The 16,464-nt window shown below is 50.3% G+C and overlaps 1 protein-coding gene across 1 annotated transcript in view; it reads right to left on the bottom strand.

Moving 5' to 3' along the window:
- IL2RB (interleukin 2 receptor subunit beta) overlaps nucleotides 1-16,464 on the bottom strand; it is a gene marked incomplete at its 3' end in the record, with an annotated part of 38,836 nt that overhangs the window by 12,863 nt on the left and 9,509 nt on the right. Inside the window, exon 2 of the mRNA XM_080939327.1 lies at nucleotides 95-236. The remainder of the gene's footprint in view (nucleotides 1-94; nucleotides 237-16,464) is intronic.

Below are 16,464 nucleotides of genomic sequence, written 5' to 3'. Positions count from 1 at the left end.
AGATGAGCACCTCCCCAGTTCCCTGTCCCCTGGGTTGACCAACAAGAGGTACTGGGGTGGCCTGGGCTCCCAGGGGACCACACAGAGGCATCACCTGGCTGCACCATGGAGTTGTGGCGATGTGTTCTCTGCAGTCCTACTGGAGACTGGGTCCACGGCCATCTCCTGTTCCGCAGCTTAGGTAGCAGTCAACAGCTAGGCCAGCAACAGACTGAAACCCAGGGCGAGCCCACTTCCTGTATAGAGGATGAGGGGCAAGGCCCAATGGGAGGTGGAGAGACAGGGGGTGATGAGGTAGCCTGAAACTCCACACACACCTAGCACTGATAAGATCTCCTCCTACGCCTAGGGGCAGCCACCGAATGTGGTGGCACACTCACACAGTCCCTGTGGTACAGGGACCTAGCTATGCACAGAACCTGAGGGGGCAGGCCCTTCTTTGCCTACACCACCCCCACTGCATTTCACACACCCTAACACCATTGTCTTCTGGTCACACACACACACACACACACACACATACAAACACGCACATGCACACGCACGCATGCACACGCATGCTTGCGCACATGTACACGCCCTAACACTGAAGCCACCCACAGACACATCATCCCTCTAGAACCTAGAGTCTAGGTATCCTTTTGCAGATTCCCATTCTAGTCATCCCCCAGCCCCCACCATATGCTTCCCTTTATCTCAGCCTTTTGAGTCACCCTTTACTCAAACCAGCATTCAAAGGTGACTGGTTTTGAGGCTTGACAAGCAGTTTGATGGCCACTGATTGCTTCTTCTATCACCTTCTTCTTTGCAGAGTTGTAGGTTCCTCTCTTGGTGAGATGGGGGGAGGGGTGTCAGTTCATGGCTTTTTTTTTTTTTTTTTTTTTTAACGACGAAGTCATTAATGTCTCTGTAAAGAATGACTATTTATTTATATGTAGTATCACAGGGCCATGGCCAGAGGTGTTCACTGCCTGGGGAATCCCCGTTTCTGTCTCCCCTTCATCTTGGTTTTAATGCCAGGCTTGGGGAAACAGACTTGTAAGAGCTCTGTTCTCTGGACATATCTGCATCTACTTCAGGGAAGCTGTAACTGCCACAAGGGAACCTCAAGACTGGACCTGCTAGAGTTCATTCCCTCCCAAGGAGAGGACTGAGACCCTCACCTGAGGTCCAGCTTCAGCTCTGTGTAACTGGACTCAGGAGTACCTACATCCTGGAGAGTATAGGTTAGCCAGAGAAGTGAGTCCGTCTACGCAGCTCTGGGAACACCAACACCCACGCTAGGCTGCGGCTCCCAGTGATGCCGATGCTTGGGGCTCACCCATACGCATGTAAGCAGCCCCTCACTCCATATATGTGCACAATAAACTCACTAGCTCACAGAGCTGGACTTCAGTGGAGCTGTTTCTTTGGTCGGTCGTTGGTGCCCTGTCTAGAATATGGAAAAACATATGCATACACAAAAGCAAAACCCAGAAATCTGGGGATGCCAGAGAGTGAAATCAAAGACTCTTAAAAGGCCGTAGTAAGAGAACTGAGCTGACCCAGGGAAGGAAACATGTGGCTGCCATTACTGGGGGAGTCACCCCAGCTGTGTGACCTGGGCTCGTTGAGCGTCCATTCACAAATCTGCAAAACGAGATGCTACTTTAGTTTCATAGTGGTGACAACACTCTTGGGCAAAATCAACTTAAGAGAGGAAAGATTTCTTGTGGCTTCTGGGCAACCATAGTGGAACACCATGATGGCAGACTGGAGGGAAGATGCTCTGACTTGTCAACATGGAGGCTGGGAAAGAGGGGAGAAGGCTGAGGACAGGGTACATTTACCCAAGGTGTTTCCAGGGACAGACCTGCCTTCACCAACTGCTTTTCACCTCCTAACGGCCCCTCAAGCTACAAGCTCATCCCTGGACCTCCATGGCATCCTCATCCCTGGATCCCCATGGCATTCTCATCCCTGGACCCCCATGGCATCCTCATCCCTGGATCCCCATGGCATTCTCATTCCTAGATCCCCGTGCCATCCTCATCCCTGGACCCCCACGGCATCCCTATGGTTGAATTTCTCTCCTATTAGCAATATTGGGGTTTCAGACTTCTTGCACAGGAGCTGTCTAGGGGGTTCCTTATAGACAGACTGGAATGGGGTTTTATCAGTTCCTGCCTGGGCATGTGATGAGGACTGACACACAGGAAGGTATCCATGGAGACTTGGGATAAAAGCCAGTTCTCCTTGACGGATGTGAATGTGGCCCCCCAAATGCTCATGCATTAGAAATCCACCCCCATTCATATATTGATTATCTGTGAGAGCAGAAACCTCAGAGGCCATTAGGGTGGGGTAAGGTCATAAAGATGGCTCCCACAATGGTACTGACATGGAAGAGGACAGGAGCCAGCATGCCACTCCATCCTGCCCTGATGTGGAAGGAAGGCCATACCCACTGCCATGTTTTCAGTGGCGGGCCCAACAAGCTTCGATTCTCTGATTTACTGAGTCACACCCACGGAAAATGGCTAATGACTCTCTCTCCTGTCCCACCTCCCTCCTCCTCTGGAAGATCTTCGATAACAGAAGGTAAGAAACATAACCACAGTGCCAGGGACATTGACAGGCCAGGTTTCCTAAGCATCAAATACTTCTGGAAGGTTCTTAGGAAGTCACGATGACTGGCTCTTGGCTTTGCACGCCGACCTTGGACTTAGCTCCTCCCTCCAGATAGTAGAATCAATTTAAAAAAACAGCACATATAAAGTCAAAAGAAATAATTGTCCCTAGGCAAAGTTAGAAAGCACAGATCCAGTTCTGAATAGCCTAGTCTGTGAGGATGACCCTGACTGACCTGGCTGGCACAGTTCAGGCCTCTCCCTTCTCCTCCGTCTTCTCCTCACCTCTTTCTTCAGCCAGAGAGAACCTACTAAGCCACCAGGCCAGGGGCTGAGAGAAGCACAGTCTTGACCCTTTACTCAGAGTCTCTGACCTATGAGACATGGTAGGGGTCTATAGAAGCATGGGGAAAAAGGTGGGCTCATGCCCCTCACATCCCACCTGGTCTCCTCCCTAGACAGCATTTCCCAGCCATCCTTGTGGAGAGGTAGAAACTAGAACCCAATACAGCCAGTGGGGTGGAAGATGAACAACTTAGTTTGTATCCAGGTCTGCCTCTCTGTTTGTTCTATCTATCTATCTATCTATCTATCTATCTATCTATCTATCTATCTATCTATTCATCCATTCATCCAACCATCCATCCATCCATCCATCCAACCATCCATCCATCCATCCATTCATCCATCCATCCATCCATCCATCCATTCATCCAACCAACCATGCATCCAACCATCCATCCATCCATCCATCCATCCATCCATCCAACCAACCATGCATCCAACCATCCATCCATCCATCCATCCATCCATCCATCCATCCATCCATCCATCCATCCATCCAATATTCCATCTTTCTAGCCATCCATCTCCTGTTCCTCTCTTCCTTGCTGGGATTTCTGGCCTGTTAGGCAAATGAAGCACAACCTTCACCTTCACCCTCATCTGTGCAGGATCATAGGCCACTACACACATCAGGGTCCATAGTCTTAGGCACCATTCAGGTGCAAGGGGATGTGCCAACTTTCCTCCCATCCCTGGGACCACAAGAACTTCCTGCCCTGCTGTCAGCCATGATGACCTTGCTTCAGCCCCAATCAGGGCATCTCACCCTCTTCTCCCGGGAGTTTCCAGAACACCTGTCCCACAGCCTGAGCTTCAAAGCTTATTCTGAAAGCCCACAGGAGCCACCAGGCTTTCAGATCTCGTGGAACTTCTCACCCCAGCATCCTCCAGCCCGGGCACTTTGAGTGATTATCAACCGGCCATCCCTTTATGTTCATGCTTGGGGTTTTCATGTGCAGGACCCGGATGGCATGCTGTGCGACAGGCAGGACTCAGGCATTCACAGAGCATCCTAGCAGGAGGGAGTAGAGTCCCCTTAGAGCCCTAGCCTATTGCCCTGAGAAACCAGCATTTCTCCCAGGGTGTTGTAAGGAAGAATCTCACAGAAACTTCTCAGATGTCAGAAGCCTGACAGTACCCACGTAGTCACCCCAGATCTCTTACTGGGGATTGCTGTGTTTGGATAAAAACCCCAACAGGGCTATCTGTCCTCGCAGTATCCATGGTGCTGTGGTCCCCACAGTTGCTGCTCCTGGGCCTTTCATGCTCCTCTTTCCTTCTGCATCTTCACAGGGTTTCACTGTGAACAAACTTCCCTGCACCCCCTCCCCATTTTCACAGACACAGTCCCCATATTACCCACTACTGCAGCCAGTCCCACCCAAGGACCCCATTTTCACAGGGGCTGTGTGATGTCTACATTAGGTTTCCTGGCCCCATCGTCCCTTCCCAGCTGTGACTTTCCCCTTGTCCACCACATCATTGCCCCTTTTGGAGACTAAGCCATAATGTACCCTCTCAGCTTCCTGTCTCCTCTGCACCCTAGCATCTAGATTTGTGGCTCTGTACTGGATAGTTCTAAATCAACTCGACAGGACCTAAAGTCATCAGGCTGTAGGCAGGCCAGTGGGACATTTTCTTAATTAGCGATTGACAGGGGAAGGCCCAGATCACTGTGGGTAGTGCCACCGCTGAGCAGGTGGTCCTGGGTTCTACAAGAAAGCAGGCTGAGCAAGCCACAGGGAGCAAGCCAGAAAGGGGCACCCTTCCATGGTCTCTGCATCAGTTCTTACAGCCAGGTTCTTGCCCTGTGTGAGTTCCTATCCTGACTTCCTTCAGTGATGAATACCAATGTGGACGTGTGAGCTGAACAAACCCTATCCTCCCCAACTTGCTTTTTGGTCACAGTGTTTTGTCACAGCAACAGAAAATGTCACCGCAATAGAAACTAAGACAGGCTACAACACTCCTCACCACTCAAGCTTTTGAGAGCCACCAAGACCCATGCTGCAGTCCCCAAATTCCTGTATCGGCTCTGCCCACAAAGCTCCTGTCCCCCTGCATTGTCACTGACCTGTTCCAGCCCAGACCGCACAAGCTGCCTCCCACCCCTTCCTATCAGCAGTGGCCCAGTTCAACTGCATGCTTTCACGAGAAAGAAGGTGGAAGCCTAAGATGAGACATGATTTACTTCACTCACAAACGTAAGAAGAGGTCCAGAGGTGGCAGTCTAGGCTGGCAGGTGGCTTTGTAAGATCAGAATCCACAGCCAACTGTCTTTCTCCCTAGACATCCTCAACAACCTCTCGGCTGCCTCCTCAGAGCCATTTGGGTACCGTCCAGCACATCCTCTTTCCTCCGACTAGAAAGCATGGGAAAAAGCAATGGGCATGTCTCCAGCTATTTAGGACCCAAAGTCTCCTGGATATTTCTTTTTGTTTTTGGTATGTGCCCATGTGTGGCATAAGCATGTGTGCACACATGTGATGGAGGTACATCATGCAAGCATGCAGAAGCCAGAGAAGGATGCCAGGTTCCCTTCTCTATCACTCTGATTTGCTCCCTTGAGACAGGGTCTCTCAGTGGGCCTGGAGTCAGCATGCAGCAGGTGATTTGTATACTGAAGATTACATTAGTGTGTGAGAGCACTTCCGACCTTTATGTTGTTTGGAGGAATTGGAACTCAGCCCCTGGGATCCTCCTGTCTTTGCCAGACCTGGGATCGAACTCAGGACCTCAGGGTTACACAGATGGCAAGCTACCCAGTCTTCCCTAGCTACTTTAGCATTGCATTGGCCGTTGCAGTGTCGAATGCAACTGAGGAAGTTCATAGCTATAGACAGAGGGCACTATTCCCGCCTCTACCACAATCCGTCCTCTACCAACCACTGAAATGATCCCAGCATCTGCTGAGCCACCCACCCCGCTGGCCTCACCCTCCCTGCTCAGCCTGGATGGCATCACTCATCCAGGTGACACCGGGACCCACCTAGAGACCACTCCCTCACGAATGCTAAGACTTGTCTTCAGCCAAGGAGCCGAAGAAAAAGCCCCTCCCTCATGATATCAGCCTCGCCTATGGCCCAGATTCTAGTGTTGTCATTGGCCAAGAGCTTAACAGGTATCTGACTCCAAGTCCAGTCCCTACAGAACTGAAAGCTTCCCCACCCAACTGATAGAGGACATAGGGTAGAAAGGAACTTCAGAGGTACCCAACTGAGATAAGAACAAAGAACAGTCTCTTAGTTAGGGCTTTACTGTTGTGAACAGATACCATGACCAAGGCAACTCTTATAAAGACAACATTTAATTGGGGCTAGCTTACAGTTTCAGAGGCTCAATCCATTAGCATTAAGGCAGAAGTGTGGCAGTGTCCACACAGGCATGGTGCAAGAGGAACTGAGAGTTCTACATCTTTATCTGAAGGCTGCTAGGAGAATACTGGCTCTTGTGCTGTTAGGAAGAGGGTCTTATTGCCCACCTCCACAGTGACACATTCTTCCAACAAGGTCACACCTCCTGATAGTGCCACTCTCTGGGTCAAGCATACTCAAACCACCACAAACAATCTTGAGGCTTGTCACTCGGGGTTCAACCAGCACCTACTCTTCACTAGGGACACTCCATCCACCAATGCCAAAGCTAGAAGGTGCCAATCCTTTATGGCCTCTCTCTCAGCCCCACTTCCAGACCACCCCCCCATATCTATGCTAGGGCCAGTGCTGTGTGGGCTGTGGGAGACATTCAGACTGACAGAGCCTGAAAATGACCTAACCTTCACAAGAGGGCTTCTGGGGGTGGAGTGGGAGGAGGAAGGGGAAGAGAAGGTCAAGTGGCAATTTCAGATACAGTTGCACACAGTAGGCCTGATGGCATTTTCATTGGTGATGGACCGTAAATGCCACAGCACTTGTGCAAGAGGTCACGGCTGGCTGACCTCGAAGCTGCCTCGGTTTACCTCTCTTACGGTGACCGTGCAATGGGGAGTCTTCCTAACTCAAGATGAGTTTCTCCGAATGAAAGAACCTCTTCCTTAAGCAGCACCCGAGAGAGAGGCAAAGCACGGATGATGCTGGTAACAATCCATCCTTGAAGTCTCAAGAAGTTTGCTACCCAAGGAGGCATGAAGTAAGCTACACCCTCGCACGTGCCTAAAATGGTCCCACTTTTCTGGTAGATGATCTGACTCTATTGGCATCTCCAGATGTGGCCCAAAAATCAGGCCTAACATGCCTTTGACAGAGATCTATGCAGGAAATGTGTGGAGATTAATAGTACAGCCATGATGTCATGAGACCAGAGGCAGTGAAATAGGCATCTAGAGGAGTCTGGTAATGAGTAAATGGGAAAGAACAAGGGTGGCTGGAAGGAATGGGAAGTTACCCCTGTTCCCTGACCTGGGACAATCCCAAGGTGTGTGTGTGTGTGTGCACTCGCATGTGCATGCACGTGAGTGCACGTGTATGCATGCATGCACCTGCTGTGAGCTAGAGGGTGCTTGCACTGAATAGCTCCAAGTGGGAAAGTTAATGGCTGCTTAGGAGAGGCTTGAACTATATGCCCACTGTGGTCTCCTGGGAAGACAGCCCAGAGCCTATTTCATAGGAACAGAACATCTCCTTCTGAGAATAAACTAAAATTCCAATTTAAAGTGAAGTCCCCTTCGTGCGGCCTCCTATCAACCACGATCTCTGTAACCTTGTCATGTCGTCTTGAGCGTACCTCAAGTCCTGTGGCCCATTGGAGCTCTGGGCTGCAGAGCCCAGGGAGCGAAGCATTTTATCTATAATTACAATGTGATCATTGGCAAGGTGACCTAATGCAGGTCTCCTTACTGACTTGCTGGAATTTGCCCTAGGGACAGCCAGGAGAGTTGTGCAAAGCCCAGGACAATGTACAATGCCCACTCCCCCCACCCCGCCCCCGTGGGAAACTTGTCGGGCAAGATTATCTGTTTGTTCTTTTCTCAAATGTTCTGTTTGCTCGTTTCTCAAATGGGTTTTGCCAAGATCTCTGATCTTTCTCAGAAGACAGACTAGGTGTCACCTCGAGGAAAGGACGTGTGATGTTTGCAGAGCACCTGTGAGAAGCTCTTTCTAGAAGTCCTGTTTCCCTTCTGTTCTGCGTTGGTGTTTTTATTAAAGAACTAAAAATCCAAATGTCCATTTGAGAAGGCTTTGCCTAGCTGTCTTCATGGCCTACATGTCTTCTTAGGGGAAGGAGAAATTCAGGGTCAGAAATCCACTCCACCTTGGAATGATACTCTCTCCAACCTTGTGAGGCATGGCTCCAGGACCTGGTGACTAGAGACTCCAAAGGACAGGGGGCCTTTTGTGCCCTGAACAGCAAAGATGCTATGTGGGGCAGTGGGCAGGGACAAAGCAGCATCCAGAGCTATAGCGTATAAAGACAGTAGGGTGATCCTCCTCTGGCTCTGCCTGTGATACCCAGTCATGTCTGTCCCCACATTACTCCAAGAATCTAAATTAGCTCAGACGGAGAAGAGAAAGGCCGAGCGTGTTCCCAGTTCGGGTCGCATGCATAACTAGGTACCATCTATCAACAGAGCATCCAGACATCAATGGGGCACCACATATCCTTGGGATATCTAGATATACTCCCCAGAATCATAGGGCTAACCTGGGCCTATGGTGGGCAGGAGCTCTGGAGTGGTATAAAGTCCCCAGCAAGTGCTAGGCCACTGATGAGGATTCACAGAAAGTGTGGCCTGTGGACCTCCTGCCCTGGCTGAGCTTTGGCCACCTCAAGCTCCCAAGAAGTGTTTGCACACTGGGCCCACACAGCAACTGGACAAGAGGCCCTTGCCATTACTACATGTGTGAAGGGACACAGCAAGGGTCACTCCGGCTGCAGTGTAAGCACAAGATAAACCCATTGACATCTGGGGACAAACAGAAATTAGCTAAACTGTGACCCCAGTTTCTTGGCTTCCCAATATTAAGAACTCTTCAGAAAAATGTATGGCTCCCTCAGCGCCAACAGTAGAACTACGAGTCCAGGTGCCCTTGTTCCTGGATGGTGGCAATGGCAGGTTTTCCTTAGGACAGACTGACGGAATGACAGCTCAGGACTGAGGGATCCCATTCGACATGTAAGATTCTTGTTCTGAACAGGTGCAGGGGGCACATGGGCACACCAAGGAACAAGCAAAGCCTCAGGCACCATGAGAGGGAGGCAGCCTGGTATCCCTCTTAGTAGGCGTGGGCAGGGTCTCCATCTGCAGTTGGAGGAGGTAGGGAATATGGCACACTGGTGAGGAATGGTAGCTCAATGCCGCCATAAAACTCAGAATTTGCAACAGCAGCTGGATGTGAAATATTTTTTAAATATTTAACTGAGGGCAGGGTGGCTAAGGCCATGTCTCACTCTGTAGCTTAGGCTCATCTTGAACTTGGAGCAATCCTCCTGTCTCAGCCTCCTTTCTGATGGGATTGCAGGTCAATCCACCGCCCCAGCTTGAAGATCGGGATTTAAAGGAGTTTGAAATCCGCCCAACTAAAAGATCAGCCACAGATTGTAACTTAAACGCATAATCAACCACTGTCAGCTCACCCAGCACAGAGAACACACTGCTGGGTGTCACTGCTGTGTAAGGGGGAAGTGCGTTCTGAGGGAAGGAGGAGATGGAACTTCTGGCTTCTTTGGAAAGTCAGTTATGTCAAATGATGTTTTGCTGGGACACTCAGGTGCTGAAGCAAACACGTGAAAGACTATTTTCCTGAAGCAGACACATGTGAAAGGACCTGGGATGAAGGAGCAGAAATATGACCCACAGAGAGAAGCATTTAGCATTGGTTTGGTTTGCTCCGCCTCGCTATTCTTCATTAACAACTTGCACGTCTTGGCTCGCCTTACATAGCATTGTTGAGCTCAACTTATAGCAATGCCACCATTGAGAGAAACTCACCCAAGGCTTTGTGAGGTTCCTGCAGCCGCCTGCCACTTCTGAGGTCTCAGGCTGGCTTGTGAGCCTTGCGGCTTCTTCAGGATTGAACTACAGCTGCTGATTCGTATCTGGTGTTTGCTACAGGTCTGAGCTGCTGCCAAAGAAGATTGAGCTCACCTCCAGAGAACTATTTCTGGACAGATCCACTTCCCCTATAGCCTAGTAACTCTTTTCTCTTCCACTACCTCTACTGGGTAGTGGGCTAGAGGAGAGGTTGAACCCTTATTTAAAGTAGGTTGCAAAAGAATTATGCCTAGAAGGAAATGACATGGGATACTCTCGAGGGGCCTTTCTTTTCAGGTGCTGTCATCCTACTTGCTGTTCCTATGGCAACTTTGTAAACCTTGCCTGAAGGTGTTTCCTGGGTTGGGGGTGTCTCCTGGGTTTGGGGTGTCTCCTGAGTTGGGGATATCTCCTGGGTTGGGGGCATCTCCTGAGTTGGGGGTATCTCCTGGGTTGGGGTATCTCCTGGTTTGGGGTATCTCCTGGGTTGGTTTATCTACTGGGTTGGGGGTGTCTCCTGGGTTGGGGTATCACCTGAGTTGGGTGTCTTCTGGGTTGGGGGTGTCTCCTTGGTTGAGGGTGTCTTCTGGGTTGGGGGTGTCTCCTGAGTTGCGGTATCACATGAGTTGGGGGTATCTCCTGGGTTGGGGGTGTCTCCTGGGTTGGGGTATCACCTGAGTTGGAGGTGTTTCCTGGGTTGGGGGTGTCTCCTGGGTTGGGGTGTCACCTGAGTTGGGGGTATCTTCTGTGTTGAGGTATCACCTGAGTTAGGGGTGTCTCCTAAGTTGGGGTATCTCCTGAATTGGGGTGTCACCTGAGTTGGGGGTGTCTCCTGGGTTGGGGGTGTCTACTGGGTTAGGGTGTCACCTGAGTTGGGGATATCTCCTGGGTTGGTGTATCTACTGGATTGGGGTGTCTCCTGGGTTGGGGTGTCTCCTGAGTTGGGGTTGTCTCCTGGGTTGTGTTGTCACCTGAGTTGGGGGTGTCTCCTGGGTTGGGTTGTCACCTGAGTTGGGGTGTCACCTGAGTTGGGGTGTCACCTGAGTTGGGGGTGTCTCCTGGGTTGGAGGTGTCTCCTGGGTTGGGGTGTCACCTGAGTTGGGGCTGTCTCTTTCTTAGTCATCTTGGTCCCTAAGCTAGTTAGACATTATTGTCACCTTGACACACCTTGGAAGACTGAGCCTCAGCTGCCCAGATCTGTGGCCATGTCTGAGAGGAATTATCTTGACCGAGATGATCGTTATGGGAAGAAGCAGATCACTGTGGGTGGCAGCATCCTTAGTCTCGTGGCTCTGGGCTATATAAGGAAGCTATCTCAGCACCAATCTTGGGAGTGAAAGGGTAAAACAGTCTTCCTCCATGGTGTCTGCCTTGACTTCTTGCCCTGACTTCCCTCAGTGATGATTGTGACCTGGAAGTATAAGCCGAATAAAGCAACTTCCTTCCCAAGCTGCTTTTGGTCAGAATGTTCTATTATGGCCACAGAATGCAAACCAAGACAGATACCAACCTGCAAGTCACAATCCCAGACCCTCTTTCACTTTCCAGCCTTTCTTGCAGCTACCTTAGACTCTCAATCAGAAAACACTCTCTCCTTTCTCCCTGTAGAGCCAGAATGCCTGAGGCTCCTCTCCCAAGTAATTAATACCTCACCTGTTGGGCAGCTGGTTTTGGTAATGACATGTAAGAGCTGTTGGCCAGCTCCCTCCCCATATGCTTTTAGTGGGGGAAAGTTTCTAAGTTTGAACCCCTGCAGAGCTTCCAATTTCCCTGTGGCTTGCTAACCACCCCAGATCTTCTTCCCTAAACAACACCCCTGGATAGTCTACACTGCTTTCCTTCTAAGTGCCTATGTAGCCTGAGTTGGTCTTGAACTTGCTATGCAAGAGAAGATGGTCTTGAACTCGGGATGTTCTTTGTCTCTATCTTTTGAGTGCTGGAATAGAGGCCTTCACCAACAAACTCAGCGTATGCAGTGCTGTAAACAGAACTCAGGACTTTGTGTGTTTTAGGCATGTACTTTCCCAACTGAGCTACACCCCCAGTCTTGTGTGTTTGTTTGTTTGCTTGCTTGCTTGCTTGTTTTGCAAGGTCTGGAGAGAGGGGAACAGGTTGGCCTTAAACTTGATTTGTATGTATCTTGATTCTTGCCTCAGCCTACCCAATACTAAGGTCACAGGTGTGGGCTCCAACCCAGCATTGCCTGCTCCCCGTAATGAAGAACGGCTCTCACGCCTTTTCACTGTCTTCTTCTGGAAGAGTTCTTACCCTCCATGGCCTGCCAGCCCCTGACAAGAGATGTTCTCAAGCAGGGAGAAATATGGCAGGGGGAAGAGGTCATAAGACAGTCACTCTACCACGAGCAAGGATTCGTGTTCTGTTCTCAGAGAGACCAGTCCTCTGAGTGATTATCTGGGAATGTACTGGCAATGCAGATTCACTAGGGCTTGAGAGGTGGCTCCGTGACTAAGAATGCTTGCCGAGCAATCATTAGGAACAGAGTTTGTACCCCAGTACTGCTTAAGTGAGCTTAGCATCTTGAAGACACCTGGAAGTCCAGCACAGAGGAATTTGATGCCCTACTCTGGAGTCTGCAGGTACACAGACACACACACACACACACACACAGAGAGAGAGAGAGAGAGAGAGAGAGAGAGAGAGACAGAGACAGAGACAGAGAGACAGAGAGACAGACAGAGACAGAGACAGGCAGACAGATAGATAAACAGATAGTTGCATAAATACATAGGTAATCAAATCTTTCAAAAGAGAAATGCAAGTTCACAGACCCACTGCAGCTTGGGTGACTGGTACTCTTGTCTTGGAGCTCAGTAGTATCTATCTTAATGAGCCCTCCAACAGATTCTGGTGCCCTCTCACGTTTTTAAGTCTCTGCTCTAGGAAGCAGCCCCTGTGACACCCCTCAGCTCCACTCTCAAGCATCTTGTCCGCATGCATGCATGCTGCTACCTCCTGAGCCTCCCCTGTCTCACTTCCCCCCTGTCCTTCAAGAGCAGCATCTGACGTCAGCTCCGTCAATATTTCCAACTTGAATTATCGTGGCTTTCCAACAGTGCTCCGTGAGCTCTGGCCTCAGACCTGTCCCTTGTCGGTGGCTAGAGTGACCCATCTAAAGTACTAATGGGTAGCAGCCGTGTCTTGCTGCTATGGTTTGGGTCTGGAATGTTCTTCCAAAGCCCGTGGAGAAAGGATTTGGTCTCCATCTTGGCACAATGGGAAACACGTCCTTGGCCTGTACTAAAATAATGCCCGGCCCGTTCATCATTCTCGCCTGCTCTTGCTTCCTGGTCATGAGGCGAGGAGTCTGGCTTAGCTGAACAATGCCGTTAGGAAGTGGAGTCATGGGCCCAAAACAACAGAGCCAGGCTCCATGGACTAGCACCTTGAAAACCATGGAGTCATAAAGAGAAACCTTTCCTCTTTATTAGTTGACGCCCTTGGTATGTGTTCCAGTAACAAACGGTTAGCTGATACAGCTGCTTACGGAAAAGCCTAGACTCTATCTATCCCCAGTTAGTGCTTCAGGACCTTTAGGACCTTAAACAAACAAGGAGCAAGGAACGAGGGACCGTTCAAAGGTGTACAGAATCCTGGAGGAGATCTTGCAGCAGCAAGGAGAGTGACAGCCTAGGACACAGTTTTCTCTTGTCACCTGCCTGCCTCAGTCAGGCCACCTGGCCCCAAAGCCCCTCTGCCTCTACCATCCCTGGAGGCCCAATGTTTCTATCACATAGAGCATCTTGAGACAAGCAAGATAATGCTGGTGATTAAAATGATTCCAGCAGCCAGTCATTAGCACCGATTGTTTTCAGCTGACCCTAATCTAAGGGCTTAGTGCATGTCACAGTATTTAATCTCCTTAGCACCCTGTGTGCTCAGTGAGATTTCTCCTAATTCCTTCCTAAACTCGCCCATCTCACAGTTCCAAGCTAAGATTCCAACTCAGTCATGTCACAAGAGAGACCCCCTCTTTTATGTACAGTTATTTATTCTGAGAGAGGAGCGTGCCATGCGTGTGGTGTGTCCCAGACACATGTGGAAATCAGGGGACAACTTGTGAGAGTCAGTTCCCTCCTTTCAACACATAGGTCTCTGAAATAAATTCTGGTTGTCTAGCTTGGTGACAAGCCTTCTTACCCACTGAGCCATCTTGACGACCCAAGCCTGAGACACTCTCTCTCCTTCCCTCTCCCTTCCTCCCGCTCTCTCCCTCCCTCTTTCCCTCTGTTAACAGTATCTCCCTGTGAAACCCTGGTTGGCCTGCTGTACCTCATTGCATAGGCCAGGCTGGCGCTGAGCTCAGAGATCCACCTGTTTCTGCCTCCTGAGTGCTGAGATTTAACACATGCACCACAGCCAGTTTAGCAAGCCAGACTCTCAACCCCTGGGTGATGTTTGCCTCACAAGCTTGTTTGTGGCCGCAGCTGGTGGAACCAAGTCACAGCGATTTAGTTTAAGGATCTGCATTAGCCTTGTTTTTTTTGGGTGTTTTTTTTTTTTTTTTTTTTTTTTTTTGTTTTGTTTTGGTTTTTTGTTTCGTTTTGTTTTGTTTTTTAATTACTTTCAAGAAACAAGAATAAGTGTTCCAGAAAGTTCATTCCATTCCCAAGCCTGGCTTGTGGAGTGACATGTGACCAGGCTTCTCTAATCACAGGCCTCAACTCCCTATCTCTGTTTGGAAGTGAGATGGAGAAGGGAGGGGAAGCCCAGAGGCTGGTGAGGGTGGTTGCTGCACTGTCGCTCACCTACGGTCCCTCTTCCCTCGCTCTTTCTCTGAGCCCTCAAGCCTGAACCCCAATGCCTTTAGAGATCCCAGAGACCGCCTGACTCTCTTTTGCGGAAGACAAAAGCTGAGGTGGCTTCCACACTTTGCAGCTGAAATTCCTGATCGTGTAGGTGTCTCAGCCAAGCTGAGGGAGAACTCACTGTAGAGATTGAAGGACTGTGGCGAGAGAAAGCAGGCATCCTGTGATGGGGTAGCCAGGAGCATGCCCATGTCCAGCTTTCTCTCTCCAGGGGCCCTAAAATCGGGTTGGCATCATCACATGGCATGCCCTGGGGCTCAAGGGTGCCTAAGATACTAACTTTCATTCTGTGGGGCTAGTGATGGAAAGAGAAGGGGTGGGCCCCTGTGCTCAAGGCTACTGTCTTCTTGGCAAATTGTCTATGAGTACCCTGTACACCCAGGGGGGCTAGCCTTCCAAGCACTTGCTGCTTTGGGCAGCTGGCTGATAAAGTTCACAAACCTCACAGAGGGAGCAGGGCCTACGTTTGGTGGCTGGCTGGTTTCGCTTTCAGGGTGACTAGAAGGCATCCTGAGAGGCCCGTCTTGCACAGAAGGACTTTTCTTACAGTCTGTTTACTCAACCTTACTCCCCAGAGTTGGGTGGGGAACACACTCCTCACCCCCATAGTACACCTCTACTTTAGACTAGGCCACAAGCCAGGGTGCTGAGAGGAGCCAGGGACCATGAGGGCCAAAGCTGTCTCACTGGCTGACTCCACATCTCCACGGGTCTTATTTCCTTCCTGCTCTGCCTGGCATTCAAACCACAAACATGCCCAACCTGTCACAGGCAGGCTAGATAAGTGGGCTTCCTCCCAGGGTCCTCCCTGCCTCTTCAGCCCCACCCCTGGCACATGTCAGAGGTGGGTCCACCAAGGCCATCAGCCCATCAGACCCAGGTCTGTCATCTTACTAGGCCCATGTTAGTCCCGCTAGGCCGTGTTCCTCAATTCACTAGGCCCAAGTCTCTCACTAGGCCCAGAACAAGCTCATCAAGCCCTGGTCCCTTCCCTGGGACAATCACAGTTGTGAAGCCACAAACCACAGGAACAGGTGGTGGTTGATCTTAGTAAAAAAGAACAAACCAGAAGGATGTGAGTGGCACAAAAACTCTGGAAGACAGAGCCCCAAACCTCATAAGACAGGCTCTTGAACAGCTGTAGAAACCCTAAGAGACAAACACACACACACACACACACACACACACACACACATACACACACACACTGAAATACATTTCCTGGCCTAGCTCCCAGAGTCACACTTGTTAAGTGTGAATCAGGAATCACCGCCTGGGTAGAGCAGGAGAACTTCCTTATTCTGCTCTCCCGTAAATCCCAAACTGCAGGGAAGACTCTCAAAGAGGTGGAGACCAGAAGCCCGTGAGCTATGAGCCATGACAACAAAGCCTGGAACCAAGATGCTCTTCCTGCTTCCCTTCCCCTTACCTTACAGGAGGCCAATTCAAGTTGGTTATTCCTGAGTCTCGTTCCATTAAAGGGACCCTCTGACTGCCTGAGTCCACCCTGGGCTTTGTGCAACCCTCAAGGGAGGTGGGGCTCTTCTCAGATACCAAGAGGGACTCTGTGTGCTTTGCACATTACACCCCGAACCCCACCACTTAGTAAAGCCAAGCATAATCAGGACTGTGCAGAAGCTCACCTCTGTGGGCTTGAACCCAGGAACCCAAGACCTTGATCTCTGGGACCTTCCAGAACTCAGGGTTGAACTTA

The sequence above is a fragment of the Micromys minutus genome, assembly GCF_963924665.1.
Source record: "Micromys minutus genome assembly, chromosome: 27".
Lineage (NCBI taxonomy): Eukaryota > Metazoa > Chordata > Mammalia > Rodentia > Muridae > Micromys > Micromys minutus.
This window is presented reverse-complemented; position numbering and strand designations above follow the sequence as displayed.